General features: G+C 34.3%; 1 long non-coding RNA gene across 5 annotated transcripts in view; it reads right to left on the reverse strand.

Moving 5' to 3' along the window:
• Positions 1 to 16,804, reverse strand: part of LOC134415085 (uncharacterized) — a 42,620-nt gene that overhangs the window by 12,352 nt on the left and 13,464 nt on the right. For 3 of the 5 annotated variants that reach the window (XR_010026926.1, XR_010026925.1, XR_010026924.1), the window contains exon 3: positions 13,698 to 13,761. This is a non-coding gene — a long non-coding RNA (uncharacterized LOC134415085). Of the gene's footprint in view, positions 1 to 1,230; positions 1,423 to 13,697; positions 13,762 to 16,804 lie in introns of those variants that run through there. The other 2 variants (XR_010026923.1, XR_010026927.1) reach the window with 1 other exon arrangement.

Raw genomic sequence — 16,804 nt, forward strand, 5'->3', positions numbered from 1 at the left:
AACTATGTTTCTAAGTTTAAAATATAAATCAGGAGCAGGTAAAGCATGAGGACAGTGAAATTTAATATTCATATTATGCATTTTTTTATTATTTTAAAAGAGCTAATAGATTTTTTTTATACATTCACCTAAAAAAATCTAATTTAGAAGTATATTTTTAATACAATTTCTCAGAATCTAAGCAAAGAATAAAGATACACTAACTGACATAAGTAATTGCAATCTTCTTTCTTCCTTTTTAATAGAAACAGCTGTTTCCTCTTCTACAATCATATGAAACCTCCTATATTTCCTATAATTACAGAAAATATAATCACTGACAATCAAAGATAACAGTAGCCAGATTGTAGAGTATTTCCTAATATTTTTTCTGAAGTCTTAAGCCTGGCCTACAAAACAATGTATATCACATAACATCATCTTCTCAACCGTTTTGATATCCAAGGGTTCTTGAAATTAACCTTATGACATGCACGGGTCTAACTCCCTGTTTTGTGGACAGCTATTTGTTCTTACCTGTTTAATGTTCAGCCCTTTTTCTTTTTACTTGTCTGCTTACTAAAAATTCTCCTGTGTGAACCACAGTAAATAAGTTCAAAACAGCTATAAATTGCATGTTTAGCATTGCTACATTGTCCTGACCTTGAAAGAGGTTCAGATTGTCTTTTGTGCAAATTGCTTTTCTTTGCAACACAGTTTTTACGTTTCTAGATTGTAGAGTCTGCCTTAAAAAGTGTTGTTACCTTACTGCAAAAGATCCCTACCGTTGTCTCCTATTGCAAAAGTTTCAAACCTTCTTGGTGTTCATTTTCTCACGGACAGCTCCTCAGAGCACTGACTCATTCTCCATCACCAAGTAGCCAACCAACTCCAGTTCCCTTCTCAACCAGCCACCCCACTCTTTTATAGCACTCTTCTTCTCATTGGTTACAGCTGTGGCCTGTTAAAGTCAGGCCTGCTCCTAATCTTTGATAATTAGCCCAGCTGCAACTCCTTAGGGGTAAGATTACTTTCTACACTATCTTTATTTTCTTATATTCTATCCCACTACAAAAAAAGCAATTGTGTTTCTTAGTATTTTAAAGATAGTTCGGAACCACTAGCTAGAGCAATTAACATCCTTCACTTGACCTAATATCCATGAAAAATAGAGGTCTAACTATTTTAACCACAGTATAGAAAGAATAAGTGGGATTGGAAAACTTACAAGGCTTTTATCCTATTATTTCTCTAAATAGTTCTCTTCTAATTGAAGTCATAAGAGGCTCCCGCAGCAATGAACTGGTGAGATGGCAGGGGACGCCCTCCCTCTAATTAGAACGAATTGGTTCAATGCCATTAATAACTTCTAGAAGCACTGAGTAATTGCGTTGTAGCTTTTTCCACGAAATTAATTCCTTGTTGAAGCAAAAAGCATGTCATCTGTGAGAAAAAAAAAAAAAAAAAAGACAACAAAAATATTTTTCTTTCTGTTTTCACTTCAGGGAAATATTTATGTACATAAAAGTGAGCCTTTTTGTTTTTTGTTTCATGCAATGGTTTTTACTTCAAAGAAGGAGAGTGACCTAAATAAATATATTTGCTTTACATGTAATAAATCTGAGAATTTATAAAAAATAAAAGATACTCAAATATTTACTCAATTACTTAGCTAATATTTCTATCTAAAGACATGAGAAAAAATTAGTTAGGTAATTTATATATAATAGACTGCAGCTTTATATATAATAGACTGGTTTTCAGGTGGAGGCTGAAATGACTAAATTTAATCCAGAAGTTCCTAAAAATAATATTTTTTTTTTTAATTTTGCTTCCTGACATAATGACATGAAGATAATAGAAGGTAAAATTATTCTCTTAGTTTCTTCAAGAGAAGGCTATGTATTTTGGCCATGTTGTACCCTCAGGTAGTCTGATTTCTGTAATTTTTTAGAACGGATTTCTGTGACATTATTCCTGAATCAAAATATTTTAGTTAGGATCAATTTGTTGCGAAATTATTTTAAGGAAACAAAAATAGAATGTAATTACTTTTAATTATAATTTCAATTCATTTTAGCTGGTCCTGTAGTTTCCACTATTTAAAGTAATGCTTTCATTCTCTTTTTTCTTAAAAATGAGAGGTACCTGTTCTGTTCTGTATAACCAATTTCCCTTTTCAAATAAAGCTATACAGAACCAAAGTAGGGTAAATTGGTGTCATTCAGGCATTCTTAAGCTCCCACTTTTGTATACTCTAAATTACAGCTTTAGTTTTCCTGTTTTGCAAATGCCTTTTCTAAAAATCAGTAAAGTACATATTTTTCTACTGACAGCTATATGAAACAGGCAGAGCAGGAAACTAAGATCCACTGCAAAGACCTCTAACACTTACATATTTATAAAAATGTTGACTGTAATGTAGACAGCCAATAAGATTTATAAACCTATGGTATTTACACTCAGGATACAAATGCCATGGATGCTTTCATTCTTGGGTCGTGGAAGAATAGAAAAGCAGTTGATGCTTGTGATGGACTTGATACAGTACCAGTATCTTCAGTACCCTCAATTTGAAATTAAATTGAATAGCTCAGGTTTGACTGCAAACCAATGTAATATAGTAATATACAAAGGTATCTTTTGTGGTTTTTTGTTGGGAAATCCCAAGTTTATTTGCTTTTACCCTTCCTATCTTCTCTGCAATTCCACTGGAGAGGGACTGAACCAGCAGCTGTGTATTATTTGAGTGTCTGGCTGGAGATAAACAATGGTGCCTTTAAAAGTTTCTTCCCACCCACTCTATGTCTATATTCTGTATTTTTTCCATGTGGTTTTGTGTTCCTTCTTTGTGGCATTCTATAAATCTTTATAAATCAAGCCACTTGAAACTTTAAGCAATATTTTTTGGGAAAAAGATTACATTAAAAAGGGTTTTCAATGGCAGGTGTAAGGAAATTGAGTGCAACTTATCAAAGGTGATTTGTTCAGGTGCATGATTTGTCACTTTTGAGAGGAAGAATCTTTAATTCAGCAAATTATTAAAAAATATGGTAGAGCTTAAAATCCTTTGAGCCCATAACATGCTTTAAAACCTTCATTTGCTTAATTCAGGACTTCAGATTTTTTATTTTACTATAATTTGACTGGAGTGGGATGTCAGACGCATGATTCATTTGCCCATAAATAACTGACAGACTAAGACTACAAAAAATATAAGAGCATTTTCTAAAAAGGTTATTAAAAATATCGTAACTTGTTGAAGTATCCATTCTTCAACAGAGGGGTTTGTTAACTACAGATTTTAATAGACTTTTACAATTTTATTACAAAATTAGAACAAAATTCTTGTAACAATAGGATAAATCTTATTGCTTCCTTATTATAGAATTAGCCCAATGAACAAGTGCTTCTATCACATTGTGGTACTTATTTTTGCAGTAGAGTTTAGTTTAGGTTATAAACTTTTGGACACTGATAGGAATTTTACATTAAAAGACTTTTTTATATCAAATGCACTTTCCTGAAAAACACATATACTGCCAGTACCCTTTTTTGTAGCTTAATTAAAATAGATGTCTTCTTTTTGTCCTCCCCTGTAATTACTTTCCTCACTTTCATTGTGTTTTGCCACATTCTTTCCAGCATATGACATTGATATATGAGCAGCCAGCGGATGAGCTAATGCTCTGTGCAACCTGAGTCACCTAGCAGGTAATTTCTTCAGGCAGTGAACACCTGACCTACATTTTCAAGGAACCAGATGGGTCAACTTATTATCCTAGGATTCTCTGGTATTTGGATAGCAGCTAAGCAGCTACTGTAAGGAACCAAATTCTGGACACCTAACCGCTCCATACAGCTACTGTAAGGAATCAAATTCTGGACACCAACGTCTTCCTTATTTTAAAGTGATCACAGTTTCTTAAAACTGTCTTTTGAATTTCATTAATCTTGGCAGTTGGTGGGTTACTTTTTATGAGATTATAAATACATTATGTGATTCTACTTTCCACAGGTTGAAGTTACTTGTAGACTTCTGACTGAATATTTTAACAATGGGGCTAAAGAACTATGAAATAGGATTAATATTTCCTTTGCAGAAAGCATTTAAGGAAAATTAATCTCTTGTTTTCTATATAATCCCTTCTGACCAGCAATATCTTTAGAGTTATCTCTGACATGTTTTACAAAGAGTACCTGGTTTTCTAAAAGCTACCAGTAATGCAGTTCTGAGAGGCAGGGTCTTTGTTCTAAACCTAAGCTCACAATATATTTGCTATGCATCTGTTAGGTTTTTCTGAGTGCTATAAATTATAAGAATTACTCCCACCGGGAGTGTGAATTTTATTGAAATAATCTGAAAATATAATGCTGCATTAACTCAAACTTTTCTGGATAGAAATCTGATGAATTCTATGCATCTTCAAATATCTTCATTTTCTGAGTCAATGGTAATGGTGGTGAAAAAAAATTACTTTTCTCTTTAGAACTTTCAAGACTGAAGATGGAATTACTCTATTTCTTTACTTCTACTGTGTATTTAAACTATGCTGCAAGATATTTCTTTAGACAAATCAATATCTTCTTTATTAGAATATGAAAATGTTTAAGACATATTTCATACTGAGATATTCTGTGTATTTAGAAATTAATAGTTCTGCCACTGAAGCCGTAGGGCTCATAAAAACCTATGGCAAAGTAAATGTGGTCATGAGCTAATTTTTTTTTGTTTATTTTATAATTTAATGAAGATCTTTTAATATGTGTAAACTCTGCTTACTTGTAAAAAAGAATGGGTTTAATTTTAACACTCATATGAGAAACTCTTGTAACCATTTTTATGGAGGCCCTTATACAGATATACATTTTATTGCTTATGTCCTCTCCTCTGATGCAGATTTTTTGAGGATTTGATTTCAAAGAATAATACCTTTAGTGATGTGCTGTGTGGGTTATATGACTGAAAAAAAAATACTGTGAAAAAATTCAGGAATTATTTCCACAGTTTCAACTCTGCATTTTTTCCCATGTATGTGTTAATATAGGTAATAATTCATTTACATATTTTTATGGAAACCACCTCCTCTTTGACAAGTGATAAAATTTTCACCTAGATGGTGTCAGCTGGAGGTGCAAGTGATCTTGTAGGGAAACATTGATTCAAAACTCCTCAAAATATAAACATTTTGATGAAACAGATCTAAAATTTACAAAAAATATTCAAATCTATTGAAGTATGGATACAATACTGTAATATACTGAATGCTGTCTTGGATAAAGTCTTGACAACCAGTGACAGGAGGTACTGATACATGATTTAATGCCATATCATACAGAATTTTGTTTTAAAGTGCTCACAGTCAAAAAAAAATATTAATTAAAGTACCCAAGCTATAGTTATTATCATTAGTATCTGAGCTAACACCAAACTAAATTAATACAACTATTTACAACATTCAATCTTTCTTTTTCTGAATTGATATAACTATTATACTTTTAATTTTAAAGGAATATGTTTTAGACAATAAGTACTGTCTGAAATGATGTTGAAACACTCTTAATTCAGCAGCTATATCCATCTCAAAACCATTTTGAAGCCTCTTCTTAGCAGAGATATATGTATTTTTAAGTTTCTCAAAGAGTAACCCTTTTTCTATCAGCCAGTCATTCAAAATGCTAGTTTTGTCAAAGCTTGTTTTGAAAATATTGTTTAGAAATGTCAAATAGGAGTAAGAAAGTATAGGTGCAGTTGTCAAAATATAGGAAATTGCATAAAACTTATGTATCTGTACTGCTGTATATCAAGACATTATCTTAACCTAGTGATAAAGGACAAAGGGTCTGTTGCGCTAAAAAGTGAGTATAACATACGTGTTTAGCCAATATGGAGGAAGTAACTAGTTTAAAATAGCTTTCTGAGAGGATACAGCAATTTTGAGTCATTAGAAAATTATTACAGAAATATTCAACTGATGAATATGGTTTTCCCTAAGAAAAGCTATGTTTCTCTTTGTCCACTGATTTACTGCAGATTTTTTTTTTTACATAAATTTTCTTGTTGGTTTTTATTCATCAAAACAATGCAAGGTGAAAGTGAAGAAAGATAGATAGTTGTGGCACTGCTTTTCTTACGAGTTTTTTTATGAAAAAAATTGCCTACCCATCTCAAGTGTCTTTAAGTGATTGAGCAATAATGAGATCTCACTAGCTTTTACATTTCCTTTAATAGACTTAGATCCACAGTTTTCCTGTTGTGTTTACAAGTGAGGTAAGTCAGAAAAAAGACATGTGCCAAAGGTGTACCCAAAGACATTCTCTTCACTTTATAATCAGCTCACTCTTCTATCTCAAGTCTCCTGACTGTTCACAGAATTAAGATGCTTAATATCTGTCTTCTATACACCCTAATGATATAACAAAAAAAAAAAAAAAAATTATCTTTCCTTAAGCAAATGAATTCCAATATCAATTAAACTGATTGCAGATGGCTGTTACTAGAAAACTAGTAAATCATAAAATAGCTACAGTTACCTCTTCTGTCACAAGTGATATTAGAATTTTACCTTGGGCTTTCCACTAAGTGTAACGGTATAGCTAATATGAATAAATATGAAATTTCATAGAAAATAATTGCTTGAGGGAGGGCCTCTCTGCACAGTAATTTATAGATAAGTATAAAATATTTAAATGGAGTATTTAAATTAAATATTGAAATGCACTTTTAATAAAAAACTGGTATGGGATGTTCCTTCTATGATGTGATTAACTAAGACACATGGCAACAAACTTTCCAAGTAGTGCTGTGTGAATATTATTAATGCCAGTGACAGCTGAGCAGCTAGATCACTGTGTACTCCTCTGAAATGTAATTTTACTTCAGTAATGGTTTACATGTTATGTAAAATTGCTTTAAGAATTAAGCACTTGAAAGAAAACATTTTATGCAAATCTGATACTTCAAAACAGTAGCTGTAATTTTCAAGCTTGAATATGAATAATTATTTTTCTAAGTTCATGTTCTAGTTCTAAGAAACAAAATGTTGAGATTGCTGAACATCTTCATATGAAGACAGTAAAGACTATATTCTCAGCAGAGTTAATACAAAAATTGTCTTTTCATTCCACCAAACTTCCATTTTCTATGAAAGTATTTCACCTAAATGAGGATGTGGAAAATGTTACATGCACAGAATTAAGACTGCCATGATGTCTCCTCCCTTGCACCCTCACTTGCCATCCCCTCTCTTACTGCTTTTCAATGTTATGCTTTGGGATATTTCAATTTCAGCAGAAAAGGATAGTTCAATGGAGTTGAATGGTGAGAAGTGCCTTGCCGCAGAGAAGCTCTTTTAGTTTCATGCAGTGTGAATGGATGTAGTGACACTGATGGGATGCCAGCTGTTCATGGAGATTGTGGTGCACATAACCAGAAACCTGAGCAGGCACAGGAATGTGCTGTGCTGCTCACACCCCTCAGTGCAGAACACACTGCAGAACTCCTTGGAACAGAGGGGCCTGCAGTCAGGTTCTGCTTGCTGTTGGAGATTAAGCCAGCTGTGTGTCTTTATCTAAAAGTGCAGAACAAGTTCTCAGGTGAACATCCTTTCTATTGGACAGTTAAAATTATGAGTAGAGTTGACCATCTTAAGAATTTTTGTAACAGCTCAAAAGACCAAAATGTCAACTAATGTTATCACAAGTGTTCTTCACTTGACTTCAATGATGCTGATTTTGGGGTTCCCTGTATCTGAAGGAGGTATTATTGCCAATGCTATCCTCTATCTTTACAGTGTTAGCTTTAGCAACTGATTTTTGCAAAGTCATAGAATGGTTTGAGTTGAGAGGGACTATTAAAGGTCTTCCAGGGTTTCCTTTCTGTGAGTAGGGAAATCTTTAACTACACCCAGATGAGGATCCAAACTGACTTTGAATGTGTCCAGGGATGGGGCATATATCATTTCTCCAGTGTATCTCCATCCTCATCATAAAAATTTTCTTCCTTATATCTACTTTCTGAATGTACCCTACGTCAGATTAAAGTTATTTCCTCTTGTACTGTTGCAACAATTACTACAAAAAAATCTGTCCCCCTCTTTCTTTTAGGTCTCCTTTAATCATTTTAAGGCCATTATGAGGTCTCTCCACAGTCTTCCGATCATCAGCCCCAACTCTCTCAGCTTGTTCTCCTAGGAGAGGTGTTCCATCCCTCTGGTAACTTTTGTGTCCCTTCTCTGGACCCACTTGAAGAGGTCCATGTATTGTACTGAGATATAGACTCTCAATGCCCTTCTTACAAGGAAAATAATAAGCCAGAACCTCCAAAAAATAATGAACAGATGTGTGTGTTTGACAAATGCATTTCTTAAAGGAGAAACAAGAAAATCAGCTGTTTGATAGAGCTATGTTTTGGGAATTATCTGACACACTGGATAGAGATCTTGCTGCCAGAACCGCTCCGATAATGGATCTTTAGTTCCTGCATGTTGCACACAAAAAGGTGCATTACTTCTTTTATTCTACAAATCTTAAATCCTTTCTGAAGATGGAAATGGAAAGATGGTACAAAACTGGACACATCTCAAATCAGGCTAAAGTATGTTCTAGACACAACCGTGCCTTGGCTCACCTATATTGCCATATTTTAAAGATGCACTTTTTCTTAAAAGAATCATTGCATACAAGGAATTCGTGTTAATTTCCTTCAACATGAAGCCAAGGACATGTTGGTAACACTGATAATGTCAACTGGGTGATACCTCCAAGATCTTTTACTATGATTATATGGCTCAGCTCATCCCAGTGTGGCATAGTCCTGAAAACCAAATGAAATGCGTACAGGACATGATGGCATTTATGTCAGCTTGCTATTAGAATATTAACTCCTCAGTGTGCAGTAGTTTTCTAGCTGGGACCAGTACATTATGGAGACCATATATCCTGTCAGTATTTATAGAAGAAAATTATTAAAGGTAAATAATTTGGAACCTACATAAGTAGTTTTATTAATTTGGACTGTTTCAAATGTTTCTTCTTTTTTCATTTAGTTTGTGTCTACTTGATGAATTGATCAATCCATGTTGGCAGGTATTTTCAGATTATCTTATAGAAATGCTTCAAATAAATTCTAAGCTGTACATATAGAAGGTCATAAAGGATTTTGGTCATACAGGTCATAAAGAACCATTAAAAATCCCTGCTTTATTGATTTGAAGATACTGCTTTACTATATTACAAGTTATACACATACATCTAAACACACACACACACAGAAAAGTTGCTCTTTTCTATATATATTTGTTCACTTCCAATGTTTTTCATAGTTACTTATTTGCCACCAAATATTAACACAAATCTTATTTGCCTAAACACTGGATCACTTCCAACTAAGATTTTTCTTTTACAGGAGTGAAAAAGAGTTCTGCAAAACTGCAGAGCAGTGCAAGTTTCCTTACTGCTCAAGATGCATATCAAAATTATTTTCAGACTGTGATGGACAGCACATGGTCAAAAGGGACACATTGCAATTTGAAACTTTAAAGCAAATATGCTTAATCTGGCTGCTTTTTACATAAGCATTCATGTTTCTGTGAAACAAGGGATAGTTTCTTCATGCTTAACTTCAATCTTCAGCCTTTCAGCTATATGAAAAAAAAGCATTTGTAATCTTAGTCTTTTATTTCTGTTAATTTTATGCTTTAATTAATTTTATATTCTAAAAATTGTTGGCTTTTTTCCAGGCAATCTCATGGACAGACAGGAACACAAAGAAAAATAAAATCCTCCCCATTGCTGTTCAGTAGAAAAGAGAAAAGCTGTATAAATGCTGCATGTGAGAAAGCTTTTCTCAGTGCTTGCACTTTCTAAACACACCAAAAAAGGAAAGAAATCTTGACTTCTGTAGGTAGCATTTGGGATGTATGGGGAAGATTTAGATTGAAAAACCAGGGAACATGGAAATTTTGATCGTCCTGCCTCCTCAGCTGGATGATGCATTTGCAGCCAACTCCCTGAAGCTGTCAGTCTCCCATGTAGCCACAGCCTGCTTTCAGAGCTGGGCAGTGGTGTCACTATTGCCTTTTTGAGACAACTCTACCCTTGGCTGCTCAGCTTGTGTTTAGGGTGCAGTTGCAATCATTCATCTCATTTCTGTCTTGACACAGGCTTGCTCATCCCTGATTCTGGTTCCTGCTCTGGATTCACTTTCCCAGACTCATTTATTGTTGTTTGCTCTGCCTTTAGAAGACTAATTTGCAGAAAATAGAGCCTGCCTGTTTCTTCTCTGTTGATGAATTCCTGATCCTGCATGTCTCTTGCAACTCAAGCTTTATCTAATGATCCTGACCACACATATCATCATTTTGCAGGCTTGAGAGAGTCAAATAAATTCAAGTCACAAATTCTAGTAGCTGCCACTTATGTTACCATACTTAGATAAGAAGATGGTACTTATGGGTAGTTAGAAAGGTATTAAAAATATTCATGGAGTGCATATATGCATATGTATTTTTATCTTGAACATGTTACTATTATTTACCTAGTTATGCCTACATGTATATTTCTATCTACCTACACTTGCAACACTGCAAGGTAAATTGAATACAAAAAGAGCCTGAGAAATGTTGGAAGCCTATTTTATTCATAACCAAATATACATTGGAACTATTTTGAATCGCAATTAAAAGAGAACCTGTAGAAAATGATATTTTAAAAGAGTGTTATCTGCATCTGATTTGTGGTATACATGTGTCCTTGGAACAACTAAGAAAAGATATTCTCCATGCAAGCTATCCAGAAAAAGAACATATTTAAGATTAGCATGAATAACAGATTAAAGAGAAAAGGTAGTTTTTGTGGAAAACCAAATTAGGCTTGTATAGGAATCACACACCTTAATCCTGTGATGAACCATCAGGGGTGATTATAACTAATAGTAAGGGTTAAACCAGAGCTAGGTGTTTTCTGGACTTCAAGTTTCATTGAAATGTGTATGGCTTCTTCTCTGAAGAACCAACTACAGAAAACTGAGCATTATTTTAGGGAATTGTGTTTTAATAGCTACCGTGACACATTTTTGTCTTTTTTTTTCCTGTTTATTTGACTTGAAATCCTGGTGTGACTAAGTCTGAATGCAGCAATATCCAGAAGTACCTGTCAAAATAAGTCACATATAGCAGCTTGGAGACTGAAAAAATAGTCCCCCAAATTGAGAACAAGTCTGTCTTAGCTCCTGAATACCGAAGCATAGGATTTTATTCTTCTTTCTCATTCCCTCAAATCCATAAGGAAATATTTACATTCTTATATCTTCTCTTCCTTTTGGAAGTATGAATTCATTTTCACGCTAGGGTCACAGGTCCTAGTCTAATTTTGAGAATTACTTGTGATGCATCTTAGTTTAATGCCAACCAGCAACCCAGCTCCACACAGCTGCTCACTCACACCCTGCCACAACCTATTGGTGGCATGGGGGACAGAACTGAAAGAGCGGAAGTGAGAAAACTCATGGGTTGACATAAAAGCAGTTTAGAGATGAAGCAAAAGCCACACACAGATGCAAAAAAAAACCCAGGAAGTTAATTCACAGCTTCCTTTGGGCAGGCAGGTGCTTGTTCAGCCATCTCCTGGAGAGCAGGACCCACGGGGCAGAACGGAAACTTGGGAAGACAAACACCATCACTCCAAATGCCCCCCTCCTTCCTCCTTCTTCCCCCAGCTTTTTATGCCAAGCATAATATGTCAAGTGTAATATGATATGTAATAATGGTGTGCAATATCCCTTTGTTCAGTTGGGATCAGCTGTCCTGCCTGGCCGTGTCCAACACATAAGGACAAAATCAGTATTCTGGAACATTCATGGAAATATCTGGTTTCAGGATGATCAGACAAGTTATTAACAAACATGTCAGTAGGTTTTCCAAGGTAGTGTGATTAACATTGTACTAGTGTTACAAACTTGAACTGTTTTTCATGAGTGACAAGTTCCATGCTTCATTGGGAAAATATGTTATATATTATGACAATATATAAAACATAAATTTATATTATGACAAGTATAAAACCAATCTTTTTGAAGGATCAAGTGTTTTTTAAAATAATAAAAAACATTAATTGAATGCATTTAGCATAAAGTAAACTCAATTATCAAATTTATGTACCAGTGAATAGAGTGCTATGTTACTGAAAGAATTTCTAATCTGACACAAGCAAGCGCACCTTTGCATTTTTACACTTTATTGTTCTGTATCTATGTGACACAAAAGTACAAAGGCTTTCGTAAACATGTAAGAAAGCTTTTTGTGTGTTGTGTTTAGTGATGAGAAAAAGTAGATCAAATGGTCACACTGTTGTCATGCAGTTGGTTCTTCACTATTTGCCCCTTTTTTCCATCTTGTTTTCTAACCGCCTTATGCATTCCATTTTGTAGCATTAGTATTTGAGCCAAATAAGAAGTTAATTTTTTTTTTTTTTGCATGATTTCAGAAACTTTAACATGCAACTAACTACACACGTAATATTTGAATAGTGTAATTTACCAAAACTTATTTTGGATGTTCACTTGTACCTCTTTGAACCAACACTATCCCCTTCGGAAAGCCCAGGGGAGATGTTACCTAAAGCAGCCAATGTTCGTGTCAGGATCAAAATAGATTCCAAAATTTATTTGAACATTTCATTTGATCTTTCATAGCATACCATGGCCTCGCTTCCACCCTTGTCTAAACAAACAGTAATTCTCCTGAATATTGGAGAGAGGGGGGAGAAACCCTTTCATTCACCATTTAGAAATACCTTGTAAACAAAAATGATTTTATATAATAGAAAATATAATAGATCGGTCATATGATGAATCATACAATAAGTAAATATGACAGTGCTTGATTTTCCTTCATTTTCCTAAAATTGCTTTGTAATTGCTCATATGGATAAAAGACATCAACTTGACATGAAACCATCAAGGAAAGAAATACAGCACAAAGAAGATGAATTGGAGTCTGCAGTATTTCTGCACATGAATTTGTATTTCCAATATTGTACGTGTTCAATTCCCTTTAGAGGTAAAAAAAAAACTAATGGGCATTCCTGTTTTGACTGTGCTTATGAACCACTAAAGATGAGAAAAAAATTACATGAATGTTATATAAAAATTAATTGGTGATATATTGTGTGGTGAGGGATTAATTTGCAGATCCTCTAAAAATATTCTAAATATTAATATTGCTTATTGAAATAAGAAATAGATGGTATAGAAATATCCACCGGCATGCCACCTAGACAAGTGGAAAATGGTTTTTCTGGGGTTGTGTTGGACAAGTTAAAAATATGTCAATTTTATCATGCAATTAGAAAATCTAAGGTTTTACCGGACAAATGTACTCTACTTAATAAATTCAAGAGAGAAACTAAACATTAATATTCTATATAGCTGGTCTGTTTGCCCTGCTTTCTCTTAGACATGTTGGCAGTGTGAAGGAATAAGTTGGGTCAGCTGGGCTCAGTTGTGTTTACTAATGAACCACCACACAAAAGCCCTGCTTTTTCAATATTTTGCTCTTCTTCCTTGTCTACAAGTACATGAGTATGGCAGAGTAAATCCCAGCATATACTCAAGAACAATAACTTATGACACTTTTTTGTTTTGGGTTTTTTTTTCTTTTTAAATTAGTCTTACTAAGGTAAGGTAAAGTACTTTAAAGAAAGCAAATGATGACACTTACTCAAGGAAATGACAAAAGGTGCCCCATCTGGATTCTTGCAAATGCATTTTCCTCTCAGATGCTTCTGTTATGGAGGGGAAAAAAAATGTTTAAAAAAGTTATTCATATGAAAGTTAGTTTAGCACTCTCTTTACCATTTTTTATGCAACAAATTATCAATGTGTGTATTGGTTTATCACAGCAGCAAGTATTTTCATTTCCTGGCTCAATACTAATTCCTCAATAATCATGATGCTTGTACCCAGAGCTATTCTGCCATGGGAAATATGGCACATTCAAAGGCATCTTTGAAATATATTCTTCAAAAGCTCTCTCCTGATCTGAACTGCACCACTAGCGCAGACACTTACATTTAATTGACTTTTGATATGCCTTCTGGAGTAAATCAGTGGCAAGGAAGGTTTGAAGATAATTTGCTATGGTCCTTTCCTAATAGCAGAAAGGATGAGACCACAACAGACCCTGACTTTTGCCGGTCCTGCCAAACCCTTGAATGTTATCCTATGAGACTTGCAAACTTCAGCATTTTCTTATTATTTTGTGCGTTGTCCCAGTGCAAGAAATGCACAATATTTAATGCCATACTAAAAAAACCCTCACATACAACACACAAAAGCAAAAAAATCCAAGCCAACAAAACTAACCAAACAAAAAACCCCACACAAAAATTCACCAAAAACTTATCTGATGACTAATTAACAAGATTAAAAACTGTATTTCAGGATTTTAGCACCAGTACCCCTTTCTTAGAATGTAAATTGGACTTTTACAGATCACCTCTAGTGTGACGCCTTAGGAACCCTTAAATTCTAACTGCAGGGCAGTAATATCCAGTGGGGAGGGATATATTTATCCACTCCAGCAATGTCACAAGTATGTATCTGATTCTAAAAATGCACAATTTTTCAGTTGTTCTGTATTCCCTTGTAACATACAAGTAGCTATCATATCTGTGATATCTCTATTGGGTTTCACTTAATGTTCTAACACCAACAGTAGCATGTATAAACTATCACACAGAAAAGACTTACCAAAACAAGAAAAAAATCATCAGATTTTTCATGTAGATCAAAGATTTTTAGTTTGTTCTGTAAACCTGTAAGCAATTAAAAACTAAAGCAAAACGCACTGGCACTAAACATGCTGGATTAGACAGTGTGATATGTGGCTGTGGAAGATGAGATTGTACTGAGTTTTTAAAAGAAATTGGATCTTTATGTGGATATAATAATACCAAGATTTATGGTGTTATAGTTGAAAAAAAATGCATGTTTGTTTGATCCATAATCATTAGACAAAACCTAATCCAATATACCAGATATTGCTTATTGATAATTGTGGAAGGGTTTCCTCCACCCATTCTGCATTACTTATCACTGGAGATGGGTTGGAAGACCAAGAGTATATTCCAAGTCTAACTTTTGCAGAGCAATTAAAAACAAGAGAAAACACAACCCAAAAACGTCATTGCCACTGCTATCACTGCTGCGTTGTACTGTTATGAACAAGAGTCAATGGGAAGGAGCACCCCGATATTATGCAGATATAGTCTAGGCTGGAATAAAAATTGGTGTAGTAATAACATTAAAGACTACATTCTCTGGTATTTTGATATGTGCTTCAATTAGTCAAGGTTAAACTGATGGCCATGTTGAGAAAAACACAGCAATTGAAAGACTGCTTCTTTGCTGGATTCTTCTCACATTTTGTCCTCCTTTTTTGAACTGTGCCCTGTTCCAGCAAAGTTGCCTAAAATGCCTTCAAGGTTCTGCAGAGAGACCTCAGTGTTCACTTTGGTTTCATCATCAGCAAAACCCTTTTCCACAAACAATGAACACAGCAGCATTCATTGCCAGTGGCACAAAACAAAGTCTATTTTTGTAATAGCCTGAGGTGCCCTTCCACAGCAGATCAACGTTCATCATTTTCTTTTCTGCAGTTTTTTTTCTGTCTTGCTGTTTCATTCAGTTATGTGACAAACCTGTCCCTTGACATGACTGTTGGAACTGTGTTTGACATTTCACATAATCTGCTGTGATACCTGACCAAAAGATAGTCTGCACTAATATTAAAAAAATTGTGTCTTCCAGGCATAGATTTAAGAAGAAAAGCATATTTCTCCCATTTACAAGCCTTGTAAAGTACTTTCAACTCAGTGCCTGTAAGCAACAATATCTTAAATAACATTCAGAAGTAGGCAGGAAATTTCTCATGCTAACTTCAATTCATTGATTAACAAAGGAAAACACAGTGTTAGGCAAGGTGTATTTATCTGAATGGTACACTCAAAAGACAAGATTTAGGGAGGACCCTACCATTTGTAGAAATTAGATAAATTAATACAGAAATTAGATAAATTAATACCTTTTATTGAAGATTAGTTTTCAGGGTGATTTTGAAATAATAATAATAAAAAAACGTAGAAGTTGCAAACAATTTTCTTTGTTTTCTCATTTTCTTGCATGGCATTGGTATAGCTATGAACATAATGAAAATCTTAGGTTAAAACCAGCAAAAATAGATATATATTTACCATGGAGAAAAATATTCATAACACTTTTTTATTTACTAGTGATGGTTACACAAAATGATCTTATTTAGCAGACTTGCTGAAACTGATAGTAAAGATATTTTTCCTGTAATAAATTGCATTGTTAAACACATCCAACTTTTTCTTTCCAGTTTTCCAGGAATATGATAATTAGTTAGACATTTATATCTTCTGATTTAATTTTCTTATCATTGCCTTTAATCCTGCGAAGTTGGAACACACCCAAATAACCTATGATGGATTTTCTGTGGAGAATGTGGGAAGACAGGTTATTAATAGTTTTAGTTTTAGGAAGTGATGCAACTTGAGTCTTACTGTCCCATAATGTAGCAGTGTCGGTTTTGATTGAAATGCAGTTCTAGTAGTCAGTTTTATAATCTTTCCTAATTTGTACTGTTATAGCATATTTTATTACTAATGGATTGTTCCTTTCCCCGGTGCCGTTGGTTTTTTGCCCTAGTGGTCCATCTCCCCAAAGACCTGCCCTTTGTTCCCTGTTCCTCCTCCCTTTGAATGTCAATCCCTCCTCAAGCCTGCCCCTTTCTCTAGAAACTTC

Source organism: Melospiza melodia, chromosome 2, assembly GCF_035770615.1.
Source record: "Melospiza melodia melodia isolate bMelMel2 chromosome 2, bMelMel2.pri, whole genome shotgun sequence".
Classification (NCBI taxonomy): Eukaryota; Metazoa; Chordata; class Aves; order Passeriformes; family Passerellidae; genus Melospiza; species Melospiza melodia.